The sequence below is a fragment of the Panthera uncia genome, assembly GCF_023721935.1.
Source record: "Panthera uncia isolate 11264 chromosome B2 unlocalized genomic scaffold, Puncia_PCG_1.0 HiC_scaffold_25, whole genome shotgun sequence".
NCBI classification, from domain to species: Eukaryota; Metazoa; Chordata; class Mammalia; order Carnivora; family Felidae; genus Panthera; species Panthera uncia.
Window position 1 is genome coordinate 24130165 of NW_026057581.1, and position 15631 is coordinate 24145795.

A 15631-nucleotide genomic window follows, 5' to 3' on the forward strand; every position below is an offset into this window, starting at 1 on the left:
ATTAGGGGCACAGGGAATGACCTGCCACTTTTCTTGGTTGCTTGGCTTCTCTTTCACCGTACTTCTCTTTCTTCTATAAAAGCTGAAATATTTGAAAACACGTGATGAGCGGGAAGATGGGAGCCAATTGCCAAGCTCTTTATATCTGAAAACAAATAATTATGGGGAGTTCTCTGTAGATTTTATAGTTCTTTCCTGATTTGGCCTCAGAATTAATTTTCAATTATCATTCCCTGCCATTGCATTCTTCCTAACCCCTACCCTGAAAACACACACACACACACACACACACACACACACACCCAGACCTATTCCAGTCCATTCCCAGAAGACCTTTCTTACTCTCTGTTCTCTTAAGTTCCCATGACGATCCAGATTTAAAATGCTTTTTCTCTTTTTGTTCAGTTGGAGACCTATATTTTTAAATGATCACATCCCACTATGAAGCCTTTGAGTCATTCCACAAATATATTTCAGACACTGTGGTGGTTGATGCTGTTGACAGAAAATGAGTGTAGGAAAGTGAGGCCATCATAAGGCCTACAGTCTGGTGTGGGGGACAGAAGTTAATGGAGTCCATATGGAGTATAAGTGTGGGACAGGGAAATTCTTGGCATTGGGGGATCATAGCTGCCACCATCCATTTTCTCATAACACCCTGAAAGTACCTCTCTATACTTTCGGCCTCTGTCATCAGGCTCTGAGTCACCTCAAGTCAGATACTGTGTCTTGAACTTGATGCCAAGCACCTAGCACAGTGACAGACAGATAGTAGATGGTTATACTTTTTTGTTAATTGAGTAATGAATCTTGAAATGCAGCATAACCTGTGCAAGTATTTATGGTAGAAACATGGTAAGAGGGGAAAAAAGTGTTTTCAAAGTTGTGGAAACTTTTACGGAATAGAGCCCCACTCAGTATTTGTGCTCTTTGTAAGGAATCCTCTCAGAGCTCCCTGAGGCAGATCTAGAGAGGCTGTCCTGTGCTAAGGATACAGAAGAGTCACAGAAAAGACAAGTAGCTAGGTCACACAGTGATGGTGTGAGATGCTAGCTTGGGGGGTCTCTGAGTCAGGAAGGAAAGAGGGACTATGTCTGGCTGGGGCATAGTATTTTCAGGTTTAGCCCTGTGACTCGGTTATCAGAGGGCTGTTTGTGTGTGCTTGCTGGATCCCCAGGTCAGCAACACAATTCTGTTATTTGTCTTGGGTCTGTAAGGTCATGAAATAGTGATTTTCAAAAAATACTTAAACCTCCTCCCTTCTGGACAGCGCTGGGAAATCCCTGAAAAATGCTTCCTTTTTGGGACCCTGTTTATCTTTTATCTGGGAGGACTCTTAAAGGTCAACCAGATATGGAAATATTTTTCAGATACTACAACTTTAATAAGATGGGAAAGATTTTGATGGACAAAAATAATTAACTTATTTCAAAACATCTCAATTCTTAATCTTTTGCTGAATGGATTTCATGTCCCCTGTGTGTCTTTTACTGGGGGGAAGAGAGAAAAAAACCTAAAATCATTTTCATATTCAAAGTTCTGTTTTTTCATCCTTAGTCAAATCCATCTTCTGTCCTTGGCAGTGTGGTTTGGATTGGAGGTAAGTTTCCTCTCAGCCCTGGAGCACGGAGACAGACAGCACGTGTGTATCATGCTATCATGCTCTACATTTACTCACTTTCTTGCAATGTAGGTGACAATGATGCCTATTTGCCTTTTTTTCTCCACCTATAAATGTACCATCTTTATTTAATTCAGTATGGATAAATGATTGGTACTTTCTAATTTTTATCAGTGTGTGAATCCCTGTGATGGATATCTTTATTTTAATTATATTTATTTATTTATTTATTTATTTATTTATAAATTTACATCCAAGTTGGTTAGCATATAGTGCAATAATGATTTCAAGAGTAGATTCCAGTAGTTCATTCCCTATGTATAACACCCAGTGCTCAACCCAACAAGGGGCTTCCTTAATGCCCCTTACCTATTTAGTGCATACCCCCACCCACAACTCCTCCAGCATCCCTCAGTTTGTTCTTTGTATTTAAGAATCTCTTATGTTTTGTCCCCCTCCTTGTTTTTATATTACTTTTGCTTCTCTGCCCTTAAGTTCATCTGTTTTGTATCTTAAATATGAGTGAAGTCATATGATATTTGTGTTTCTCTAACTAATTTCGCTTACCATAATACCCTCTAGTTCCATCCACATAGTTGCAAGTGGCAAGATTTCATTCTTTTTGATTGCCGAGTAATACTCCATTGTGTGTGTGTGTGTGTGTGTGTGTGTGTGTATACATACATAGCTCATATATATCTCATATATACATACGTACATATCTTACATCTTCTTTATCCATTCATCTGTCAATGGACATTTGGGCTCTTTCCTTACTTTGGCCATTGTCTGTAGTGGTGCTATAAACATTGGGGTGCATGTGCCCCTTTGAAACAGCATACCTATATCCCTTGGATAAATACCTAGTAGTGCAATTGCTGGGTTATAGGGTAGTTCTATTTTTAATTTTTTGAGGAACCTTTGCACTGTTTTCCAGAGTGGCTCCACTAGTTTGCATTTCCACCAGCAGTGCAAGAGATCCTCTTTCTCTGCATCCTCATCAACATCTGTTGTTGCTTGAGTTGTTAATTTTAGCCATTCTAATCAGTGTGAAGTGGTATCTCATTGTGGTTTTGATTTGTATTTCCCTTATGATGAGTCATGTTGAGCATTTTTCATGTGTCTGTTAGTCATCTGGATGTCTTTTTTTTAATGCTTATTTGTTTTTGAGAGAGAGAGATGGATAGAGCATGAGCAGGGGAGGGGCAGAGAGATAGGGAGACACAGAATCTGAAGCAACCTCCAGGCCCTGAGCTGTCAGCACAGAACCTGATGTGGGGCTCGAACCCACAAGCAGTGAGATCATGATCTGAGCCAAAGTCAGACGCTTAACCAACTGAGCCACTCAGGCGTCCCACCTGTATGTCTTCTTTGGAAAAGTGTCTATTCCTGTCTTTTGCCCATTTCTTCACTGTATTATTTGTTTTTTGGGTGTTGAGTTTGATAAGTGCTTTATAGATTTTGGATACTAACCCTTTATCTGATATGTCATTTGCAAATATCTTCTCCCTTTCCATTGGTTGCCTTTTAGTTTTGCTGATTGTTTCCTTTGCTGTGCAGAAGCTTTTTATTTTGATGAGGTCCCAATAGTTAATTTTGGCCATTGTTTCCCTTGCCTCCAGAGATGTGTTGATTAAGAAGTTGCTGTGGCCCAGGTCAAAGAGGTTTTTGCCTGCTTTCTCCTCAAGGATTTTGATGGCTTCCTGTCTTATGTTTAGGTCTTTCATCCATTTTGCATTTATTTTTGTGTATAGTGTAAGAAGTGGTACAGTTTCATTTTTCTGTATGTTGCTGTCCGGTTTTTTCACCACCATTTGCTGAAGAGACTGTCTTTATTCCATTGGATATTCTTTCCTGCTTTGTCAAACATTAGTTGACAATACATTTGTGGTCCATTTCTGGGTTCTCTATTCTGTTTCATTGATCTGGGGGTCTATTTTTGTGCCAGTACCAGACTGTCTTGATGATTACAGTTTTGTAATACATCTTGAAGTCTGGCATTGTGATGCCTCCAGCTTTGGTTTTCTTTTTCAGGATTGCTTTGGCTATTCGGGGTCTTTTCTGGTTCCATACAAATATTAGGATTATTTGTTCTAGCTCTGTGAAAAATGCTGGTGTTATTTTGATAGGGATTGCATTGAACATGTGGATTGCTTTGGGTAGTATTGACATTTTAACAATGTTTGTCCTTTCAATCCATGAGCATGGAATATTGTTCAATTTTTTGTGTCTTCTTCAATTTCTTTCATAAGCTTTCTATAGTTTTCAGTGTATAGAGTTTTCACGTCTTTGGTTAGGTTTATTCCTAGATATTTTATGGTTTTTGGTGCAATTGTAAATGGGATCAATTCCTTTATTTCTCTTTCTGTTGCTTTATTATTGGTGTATAGAAATGCAAATGATTTCTGTGGGTTGATTTTATACCCTGTGACTTTGCTGAATTCATTGATCAGTTTTATCAGTTTTTTTGTGGAATCATTTGGGTTTTCTGTAGAGTATCATGTCATCTGTATAGAGTGAAAGTTTGACTTCCTCCTTGCTAATTTAGATGCCTTTTGTTATTTGTGTTGCCTGATTGCTGAGGCTAGGACTTCCAATACTATGTTGAATAACAGTCGCATGAGTAGACATCCTTGTTGTGTTCCTGACCATAGGGGGAAAGCTCTGGTTTTCCCCATTGAGGATGATAATAGCAGTGGGTCTTTCATGTATGGCTTTTATGATCTTGAGTTATGATCCTTTTATCCCTACTTTCTTGAGGGTTTTTATCAAGAAAGGATGCTATATTTTGTCAAATGCTTTCTCTACATCTGTTGAGAGGATCATGTGGTTGTTGTCCTTTCTTTTATTGGTGTGATTTATCCCAATGATTGTTTGTGGATATTGAACCAGCTCTGCATCCCAGGTATAAATCCCACTTGGTCATGGTGAATAATTGTTTTAATGTACTGTTGGAACTGGTTGGCTAGTATCTTGTTGAGGATTTTTGCATCCATGTTCATCAGGGAAATTGGTCTGTAGTTATCCTTTTTAGTGGGGTCTTTGTTTGGTTTTTGGAATCAAGGCAATGCTGACTTCATAGAATGAGTTTGGAAGTTTTCCTTCCATTTCTGTTTTTTGGAACAGCTTCAAAAGAATAGGTATTAACTCTCCTTTAAATGTTAGGTAGAATTCCCCTGGAAAGCCATCTGGCCCTGGGCTATTGTTTTATTGGAAGATTTTTGATTACTAATTCTATTTATTTACTGGTTATGAGTCTGTTCAAATTTTCTATTTCTTCTTGTTTTAGTTTTGGTAGTTTATATGTTTCTAGGAATTTGTCTATTTCTTCCAGATTGCCCAATTTATTGGTGTATGATTGCTCATAATATTCTCTTATTGTTGTTTGTATTTCTTCAGTGTTAGTTGTGATCACTTCTATTTCAGTCTTGATTTTATTTATTTGGGTCCTTTCCTTTTTCTTTTTGATCAAACTAGCTAGGAGTTTTTCATTTTTGTTAATTCTTTCCAAGAACCAGCTCCTGATTTCATTGATCTGTCATACTGTTGTTTGGTTTCTATAGTAATGAATTCTGCTCTAGTCTTTATTATTTCCTGTCTTCTGTTTTGGGGTTTTATTTACTGTTCTTTTTCCAGTTCTTTAAGGTGTAAAGTTAGGTTGTGTATCTGAGATCTTTCTTCCTTCTTTAGGAAGGCCTGGATTGCTACAGGCTTTCCTCTTATGACCACCTCTGCTGGGTCCCAGAGATTTTGGACTGTGGTATTATCATTTTCATTGGCTTCCATGTACTTTTTAATTTCCTCTCTAACTTTCTGGTTAGCTCATTCATTCTTTAGTAGGATGTTCTTTGGTCTCCAAGTATTTGTTGTCTTTCCAAATTTTTTCTTGTGGTTCATTTTGAGTTTCATAGCGTTGTGATCTGAAAATATGTATGGCATGATCTCCATCTTGTGTACTTGTTGAGGGCTGATTTGTGTCCCATTATATGATCTCTTCTGGAGAATGTTCCATGTGCAGTGGAGAAGAATGTGTATTCTGCTGCTTTAGGATGAAATGTTCTGAATATATCTGTTAAGTCAATCTGGTCCAGTGTGTCATTCAAAGCCATTGTTTCCTTGCTGATTTTCTTTTTAGATGATCTGTCCATCGTTGTAAGTGGGGGTGTTGAAGTCCCCTACTATTATCGTATTGTTATCAATGAGTTTCTCTATGTTTGTGATTAATTGATTTATACATCTGGGTGCCTCCACCTTTGGAGCATAAATGTTTGCAATTGTTATATCTTCTTGGTGGATAGACCCCTTAATTATGATATAATGCCCTTTTCTTCATCTCTTGGTACAGTCTTTATTTTAAAATCTAGATTGTCTGATATAAGTATGGCTACTCAGGCTTTCTTTTGGTGACCATTAGCATGATAGATGGTTCTCCATCCACTTACTTTCAATCTGAAGGTGTATTTTGGTCTAAAATGTGTCTCTTGTAAACAGCATATAGATGGATCTTGATTTCTTTTCCATTTTTTGACTGGAGCATTGAGTCCATTGACATTTAGAGTGAATACTGAAAGATATGAATTTATTGCCATTATGTTGCTTGTAGAGTTGGAGTTTCTGGTGGTGTTCTCTGGTCCTTTCTAATCTTTGTTGCTTTTGGTTTGTATGTATTTATATTTTCATCTTTTCTCCCCTCAGAGAGTGGCCCTTAAAATTTCTTACAGGGCTGGTTTAGTGGTCACAAACTCCTTTAATTTTTGTTTGTCTGGGAAACTTTTTATCTCTCCTTCTATTTTGAATGACAGTCTTGCTGGATACAGAATTCTTGGCTGCATGTTTTTCCAATTCAGCACATTAAATATGCCTTGCCACTCCTTTCTGGCCTGCCAAGTTTCTGTGAATAGATCTGCTATGAACCTGATCTGTCTTCTCTTATATGTTAAGGACTTTTTTTTCCCTTGATGCTTTCATAATTCTTTCCTTGTCTGAGTATTTTGTGAATTTGACTATGATATGCCTTGTTGATAGTCAATTTTTGTTGAATCTAATGGGAGTTCTCTGTGTTTCATGGATTTTGATGTCTGTGTCTTTCCCCAGGCTAGGAAAGTTTTCCATTGTGATTTGCTCACATAAACCTTCTACCCCTTTTTCTCTTCATCGTCTGGGACTCCTTTGATTTGGATGTTATTCCTTTTTAATGCGTCAGAACTCATTGTAGTTCTCTAATTCTTATATTGTACTCATTTGCCTTAGTTTCCCTCTTTGTTTCTGCTTCATTATTCTCCATAAGTTTGTCCTCTATATCGCTGATTCGCTGCTCTGCTTCATCCATCCTTGATGCCATGGCATCAATTTGAGATTACATCTTAGTTATAGCATTTTTAATTTTGTCCTCACTAGATTTTACTTTTCTTATCTCTGCAGAGGGGAACTCTATGCTTTTTTCAACCCCAGCTTAGTATTATTATTATTATTGTGATTCTAAATTCTGGTTCAGACATATTGCTTGTATCTGTGTTAAGTCACTGGCTGTCATTTCTTCCTGTTCTTTCTTTTGAGGTGAATTCCTTTGTTTTGTCATTTTCAAGGAAGAAAAAGAATTAATGAAATAAAAAATAAATGAAAATAAATAAATAAAATTTAAAAATTAACAACAACACAAAAAAAATCAAATAAAGGATGCTAGATCTTAGGTGTGTTTTGTTCTGGTTGTTGAGAAAAGCTTGATAGAATAGAGAAAAAAGGGGAAGAAAAGGGAAAAAAAAGAAAAGGAAAACGTTTGAAAATTTAAAAAAATGAATACAGTAAAATAGAATAAAATGAAATGAAAGTAAAATAGAATTTTAAAAAAATTTCCAAAAACGTAAAAAAATATATTAGGAAAAAAAATTTAAAATCTTTTTTATAAAAATGGAAAATAAAAACATTTTTTTCTCTTTCTGTATTCAAGAATAAGAAAAAAAAAGAAAAAAATTGAATAGATGGACCAGTGAACAGAATTAAATATGATTGAAATTACATCCAGTTTCCCCTAGAAGTCAAACTAAGATGCACTTTATAGTCCGTAAACTACACAGGCGGAGAGACTTGTGGTGTTCCTCTAGAGCGTGGTTCGTGCTCCATTCTCCACTAGATAGTGCTGCTTAGTTTACTGGAGTGGAATGTGTGGCGTGTGTAGGCGTGTATGCACATGCATGGGAGGGGTGAAAATGTGTTACCCAGCTACCCAGTCTCTAGTATCAGAACTCTGTGCTCCCCCCACAGGTAATCAACCACCCCTTTTTGTTTCTGCTTCTGTCCATTACTAGACCATTAGCCTGTCAGGTGGCACTTCCCTCCTGAGTATTATCTCAGATGGAGCTGTGTTTCTAAACCCTTCACTTCTGAGGACCCTGTTGCTTTGACTTGCTCTGATCCTTTGGGGGAGGGTCTTGCTGATCAATGGCTGGGTACCAGCCAGTACCCAGAAATGTTTGCACAACCATGCTGCTGCACATGCCCAGAGACTGTGGCCAGGTGCCATCTAGCCCCAGAAAAAGTTCACAGGATCATGTAGCAGCAGCATTGCAAAGATTATGGTAAATCACAACACATATCTGGTGCCCAGCTTCACCCTTAATGGCCTTCTTCCAACACCAGCAAACGTGGCTGTTCTCTGGGGTTTGCTGGGACCTTTTCCTGTGGGGAGGCCGCACAGCCTCTACCAAATGCCCTCTCAGCAGAGGAACTGCCTCTCCCCGTGTGGCCTGAGGCCCCCTTAGACTTGGCTGTCTGCTCCTGGGGATTCACCCTTCCCACCAGAGCCCCTCCAGGTATCTGCAGAGTTTCAGATTCTGCACTCTGCTGTTTATAGAGACTTAATGGAATTTAAACCCTCTCCTTTCTCCTTTCTCCCTTCTCCCTTTCTTATTAAGTCTCTTATGGCTGTTTCCACTCTTTATCTTTCTCTCCAGCTGCTTTCTGTGGGGGGTGGGGGGAGTTTCTGTACTCTCCACCTGTCTTCATCCTCTCTCTGCAAGCAACTACCCTCGCAGCTTCTCTCTCCCAGTTCTCCTCTCCACACCCTATACCTGCTGAGTTCTGTGGTTCCAGTTGTCCAGATTGTTGTGTTAATCCTCAGATCAGTTTTTTAGGTGTGCAAGATGGTTTGGTGTTGATCTAGCTGCATTTCAGGGATGAGAGAGGCAAAAAAAACTTCCATGCTGCTCCGCCATCTTGGCCCTAAGTCCCAGTGATGCATATTTGTTGTCTTAAGATTGAGGACTCTACAATTCTGAGCTCAGGAAAAAAGTGTTACCGTTTTTAAGACTGTTAAGGCTAACATTAAACCCTTTCCTACACTCCCTTTTGAATGTGATGATGGATGGGATCAATAGCTTGGATTTGGCCTCCATCAACTTAATATACATATTACTCAAATATATAAAGTATAAAATATATTTGAATACATTTTTAAGCTTTATAGTTATATAGTTATATTTATATGATATAACTTCAGGATGGAAGGATAACTCCCTTTGGCCAACAATACCTTTTCTCACCAGAACCTTTTCCCCAAAGGCTGGAATATTAGTTGATGATCCTCTTAACTTGGAGAAATACTTTTTTTTAAGTTTATTTTATTTGTTTTGAGAGAGAGCAAGCGAGTTCATGAGCAGGGAAGGGGCAGAGAGACAGGGAGAGAGAGAATCCCAAGCAAGCTCCATGCACTGTCAGCACGGAACCCCATGGGGGGGCTGGATTTCAAGAGTCATGAGATCATGACCTGAGCTGAAATCAAGGGTCCCATGTTTAACCAACTGAGCCACCCAGGTGCCCCTTGGAGAAAAAAAAAATTAAGTTTATTTATGCACCTTGACAGAGAGAGAGAGAGAGAGAGAGAGAGAGAATCTCAAGCAGATGCATTGTCAGCAAGGAACATGATACAGGCCTTGAACTCACGAGCCATGAGATCATGACCTGAGCTGAAGCTGGACGCTTATACAACTGAGCCAGCCAGGTACCCTGAGAAATACTTTTAAATTGGAAGATCCATGGGGGTATTTCTTTATGCAGGTTTTCAAAAGAGAAAAAAACACAATTCCTTCCAAAACTAATATAGAAAGTTTATGTCTCTCTATATTTGCCACTCTATTCTCTCTATTTGATATGTGGGAACAATAGCACTTTGTACTCAACACTAAGATGTACTGATGAATATTTTACATTTATCAGCATAAAAACACAGAGGTAAAAACTCTCTTATCTATCCCTGAGGGGTTCTTCCAGTTAGATGTGTCATTTTGGGGGGTAAACTATGCTCATTTTTCAGTAATCTAATTTTGATTTCCTGTTTTTGTTAGGAAAAAGAAACAGTATATATGATATTTAAGCCAGATAAATTAAAAACAGGGTATATAGGGGCTTCTGGGTGGCTCAGTTGGTTAAGCATCCAACTTTAGCTCAGGTCATGATCTCACAATTTGTGGGTTTGAGCCCTGCGTTGGGCTCTGTTTTGACAGCTCAGAGGCTGGAGTCTGCTTAAGATTCTGTGTCTTCCTGTGTCTCTTCCCCTCCCCTGCTTGCACTTCGTCTCCCTCCCCTGCCTCTCAGAAATCAACATTAAAAAAAAAAACTTTAAAACAGGGTTTATAGACAGATCCAAACACCAGACCTGGGGCTGCCCTATGCATAGGAAGACACAATATCATTCTGCCTCCTGACAGCAATACCCATCTGGCCATGGTAAGCCCTAAGCAGTGAGTCTGAGTGTCTGTGGATTCCAGCCTGAGCTCGTTTCTCTAATTCCATCCACAAGCCAGCATTCGGGGACTTTCCAACTTTGGGTTATTACAAATAGCGCTCGATGAATACCACTGCATGTCTTTTTGTGAACATGTATATGCATTTCTACTGGGTATTGAATTGCTGGTAAGGACATGTTTTGATGAAGCTAAGAGAGTGTGCCAAAAATATAAGGACATTATTCTTTATTCTGAAGGGAGGGGCTTGTTGAAGACTCAGTAATCATTGAACAAGAGTATTAGAAAAGAGGGTAGGGATTGATCTAGTCAGTGTTTCTCAAATATTAATGTGTCTAAAAATTGTTATAGGTTGAGTTGTGTTCTCCGAAGTTCATATGTTGAAGTCCTTACCCTCCTGTACTCAGAATGTGACCATATTTGGAGATGGGGTCTTTAAAGAAGTGGTTAAGTGAAAAGGAGGTCGTTAGGGTGGGCCTTAACCCCACACGGTTGATGTCATAAGAAGAGGAGATTTGGACATAGACACAGAGGAAGAACCATGTGAAGACCCAGAGAGAAGATGGCCATCTACAGGCCAAGGAGAGAGGCCTCAGAAGAAACCAACTTTGTTGACACCTTGATCTTAGATTTCTAACCTCCAGAATTGCAAGAAAATACAATTTCTGTTGTTCAAGCCACTCAATCTGTGCTACCTTGTTATGGCTATCCTCGCAATCTTGTTTAAATGCAGACTCTGTTCAGTAGGTGTGGGTGTGGACTCAAGGTTTTTATTTCTAACAAGATTGCACATAATACAGATACTGCTGGCCCATGGACCACACTGTGAGTAGCAAGGATCTAAACCACAAGTGAGGAACTTCTCTTAGGAGGAGAGACCTCTCTCTCTAACAGGAAAGGAAGAGAGTTCAGGACGGAAAAGTAAACTTGTATGTGGGAGGTAGAGGATCAGTGGCAAACTGGCTCAGCAGATCCAAAAGGGATGTGTATGTGTTGGGTGGGGGAGGAAGAGGCCCTGAATAATGATGTTTGCTGGTTCCTGTGGTATAAATGCTCTCTCCGTGGCTGACTTTAATTACCAAGATTTTAACAACTGGCTTGCAAAGTTCCTGGAAGTTTGACAATGGCCTCTTGCCACAGGTAGGGCCAGCTCCAGCTCACGGCTGTCCTGGGTGCTGCGAGGGGCCTGCCTGATTTCCCTGCCTTCTCTCATGGGACCAGAATGTGCTTCTCTTGTGGGGACACAGGTGAGATCTTTCATGGCTACTTGAAGAAAATTAGTAGAGACGAACTAGAGCTGATGTCCCATGAGTTGTCGTTGAAGAGGAGCACTCACTGGAGCTCTGGGTAAGGGGAGGAGCAGATACAAGTGGAAGCCCCTGTATCTCCTTTCCTCCTTCCCTGTGGACACTCAGAATGAGTGACAGCTCCTAGGGGCCAGGCTGACTCCAGGGCAGGCAGCTAGCTTGCAAGTGAGGGCAAATGGGAGATGCCGGAAGTTATGCTTTTGTAATTCCCATTTCCGCTCTCAGCTCTCAGGAAGAGCCCACCCTTCCTGCACAGATAATCTTTGATTTTCTCCTCTTCCCTAGTTAGAGAGAGCTACGACCTTTGTCTCTCCTTTGTCAGACTGCCCTCTGACTCACAGTAATGTCAGTAAATGTAACAATCGATTATAAGAATTTTGAATTAGGTATTTCAGATTAAATATTTTAAATGAGTTTAGGGAAAAATAGTTCTTTTTGAAAAACTCTGCTGGCCTTAGTTGTTTTGTAGCTGTTTTACTCTTGTGTCCCTAGGACAGGGAAAACATGAGAATTTGGGAAGAGTTTTGGTGTGTTTATAAGAAGAAAAAATCTGTGCATTGTCTTGGACCAGAACTTCCCACGTAGTTACACCGGGGGTGTGGGTGCTGGGAGACAGGTGGGGGATAATACATGTGTGCATGGGCACATTATGTTGTCTGGATTCTAGGATTTAACTTTGTTTTTCCAGGTGGAGAAAACACTAACATCTGAGAAGTTCAGATCCTGGACAAATCCAAAAAAGCTGACTAAAGAAAGTTCAATTTCTCCTCCACAGATTAAAGCTGGAGGAGACTTATAGCTTGGAGTCTTTTTCTTTGAAGTTTAGGACTGGTGTGTTTAAGGAAGCCAAGGCCAACTTTCCTGGAATGTTAATAAGAAGTGTGTGTCCAAGGTCATGCACAGAAACCTTGCAAAGGGACTAGTGAAGAAGGCACAGAGGCAGTGTCTGTGCTCAGGACTGCCTGGGCCACAGAACAGAACCCAGACTTCACGGACGGTCCTTTTCTTCTCTTCCTCTGGCACCACAAAACTGGCAGCATTTTGTTCTGTAGTGGGTTCTCTTCTCCATAAAAAGGCACGGTTGCTGGCCATGTCCTCCCTTCCCCTTCTGCCTACCTTGCCTTGATTTAAATCTTGAGTGACCAAATCAGTGTAGCAATTTGCATGGCAAAATAAAATGTGTGCACTTGGGTGGTTTGTGAATGTTTGTTGGGAGCATTCCACAGCTGCTTGAATAACTGAGGCTTTGGATGTGTGATGTTTGGGGCTGATGCTTGTTTTGCAATATTTGAGGTGTCCTTGAGTGGTTCTGCCCTCCCTCTATAATCTGGGATGGCTCCCCTCTCAGACTGTGCTTACTATTTGTGGGTATTTTTGGAGCATCTCAGGGATCCATGGACCAGTCCTCTGCTCTTCTGTCCTGGGATCACATCAGAGCTCTGCTGCCCACTCCTGCCAACCTCCTCAGGAAATGCCAGTGCCCAGGCCCTGTGGCTCACAAAGCCAGAGATCTTGACATGTTAACCCTGCAGCCACCCGGGGTTTGTCTCTTCAACAATTGAGGCAGTATCCCTCAGTGTCTTCTTCAGTGCCACACACAGCCCTGCATGTTCCATATCTCAGAGAGTCCCTTGTAGAAATAACTGAGGTACATGTCCAGGCCTTAGCAATGAGCTTCAGGACTGGGCTAGGAGGTGGTACTCTGAAGCAGAAGCCTGCAGCCCTCTCCATCTCTGTCCCTGGAAGCACACACCAAACTCTGCCTAGTTCTCCTGAAGCCCCCAAGGAAACCCTCACATACTCACCAGCTCCTGGGAACAATGGCCTGTGTTTATCACACATGCTCCGATGTGGCTCAGGCGTATCTCTTGCTAAAGAAAAGATCTCCCTACATTAATGTATATTTTGATTACAAAAGAATATGTGTCGTGGCAGAAATTTGGACTATAGAAAATATGAATAAAATTTAAGTTGTCCACAGATCTGTGGCCACGCACTGAAGAAGTTCTCAGACAGACGTGAGCGGACATGCAGGGCTGCCTCTGGGAGACAGCAGCAGCCACAGCAGCCTGCACACAGCCTTTATTTCCTATCTCATTAGATAGAAGTATCAAAGAAGATCACAGCATGGAAAGAGGGCACAGAGGATCTTTAGACATTAACCAGATATGCACCTGGTGGCTATGTGAAGGCAGGCAGGGAGCACATCTAGTTTCAAGGAGTGTCAGGGAGTTATAGCAGGTTTTGTATCTTAACTGTCCCCTGGGGGATCATGAGGCTCTGTATCTCATAATGCTATTGCCTTCAACAGCCTTTAGACCAGAACCTTGGTGACAGTTCAGCTATCCCCATTCACCCTCCAGGACATATAATACATTCTCTAGAAATAACTCCACACAAATCCACACCCAGCAATCACTACTGTTGATGGTGAGATGTGTATATTTTTATATATCCCCTTCCTTGGGGAAGGTCATTGAAAAGGCATGACTGCCAGTTGACCTGTGAGCTGGATCCAGGCCCTCAGAGGCTCCACACACTCTCTCCCCTGTCCTGGGTATGTGGGTTTCACTTACCTTTCCCACTTGCAGAGACTGCTCCAAGGACACGGTTTTGAGACTGATGTGGCGTGGAAAATATCTGCATGGTGTATGTGACTGAACTCAGTTAAGGTCTCTTTAGAAACTTTTTAAGATTTGGTGGGTGGGTGCTGGGATCCATTCATCTTGCTGCCACCCAATACAAGCCAAGCTTAATAAAACTGTCACCTGTCTACCAACCTGGAGTGGCCTGCCTCTTTCTTCAGTCTCTCCCTGCCCTCCGAGCATGTAGCTGGTTTCATATTCTTCCAAGGAAGTTCCTAGGAGGGTTTCCAACCAACAATATGTATGGAAATAAAAACTTATAAACACAAGTTAAACTTTCACACAAGTTAATTATAGACTTCTATAGCACCTACTTACTATGAACCTTAATTGACTTGTATGATTTTCCATATTTTTTGTGATCTATTTACTTGTAGACAATTTGGGTAATTTAAATTATTTATATTACATGCTGCACTGTTATATTATGTACCGTACTGTTGCTCATTCCTTAATGTTTTAAAGGAAGCTTTCCTAAACATAATACTGTTGAGATAAAAGTTGGGCATATTTTAAGGCTTCTTCCAAATTGGTCTCCAAAAAATAACTGATTTACACTCCCACTTGCACCATCACTGACTGCTGCCTGGCTTATTTTTTAAGACTTGGACTGAATCATGGTTGCTCCTGCTTCTACTTTGGATTCACGGCTCATTGGTCTGTTACCTGAGCCATTTACATTACAGCTCTTATTAAAATCTACCAAGCTAGACTATGTTCCTGGTTAGACAACATCCATTTCAGGGACCGTGCTTTCTAAACTGGATTTGGGGAAAAAATTAATCCATAGGACTGGGAAACAGGCATCTACAAATTTTAATTTTTTTTTTGTCCTCTAAAAAATTACTTTAAAATTTTATTGAGGTATAATGAATATAATGGACTTCACATAGTTGACATGTACAATTGGATAAGTTGTGATATTGTAGGCACTGGTCAAACCATCACCATGATCAAGATAATTAGCATATCCATCACACCCTAAAGGCTCTTCTTATACCTTTCAGTCTTTCTCTCCCATCCCTCCTTGCCCCATCTTACCCACATACCGTCAGTCTCAGGCACCCACTACTCTGCTTTCTGCCACTATAGGTTAATTTGCATTTTATAGAGTATTATGTAAATGGAATCATACAGCATGTACTTTCTGGGTATGGCTCCTTTCACTCAGTATAATTATTTTGAGATTCATCCATACAGTGTGCATCAATAGTTCATTTTTTAATTACAAAGTTATATCCCATTGTATGGATACATTACAGTTTGCTTCCATTCATCTGCTGCTGGATATTTGGGCTGTTGCAAAGATTTTAACTATTA

The 15631-nt window shown here is 40.3% G+C and overlaps 1 long non-coding RNA gene across 1 annotated transcript in view; it reads left to right on the forward strand.

Moving 5' to 3' along the window:
• Positions 1–14541, forward strand: part of LOC125908454 (uncharacterized) — a 43101-nt gene extending 28560 nt beyond the window's left edge. Inside the window, exons 2-3 of the long non-coding RNA XR_007453383.1 lie at positions 11500–11606; positions 12355–14541. This is a non-coding gene — a long non-coding RNA (uncharacterized LOC125908454). The remainder of the gene's footprint in view (positions 1–11499; positions 11607–12354) is intronic.
• Positions 14542–15631: the final 1090 nt, after the last annotated feature.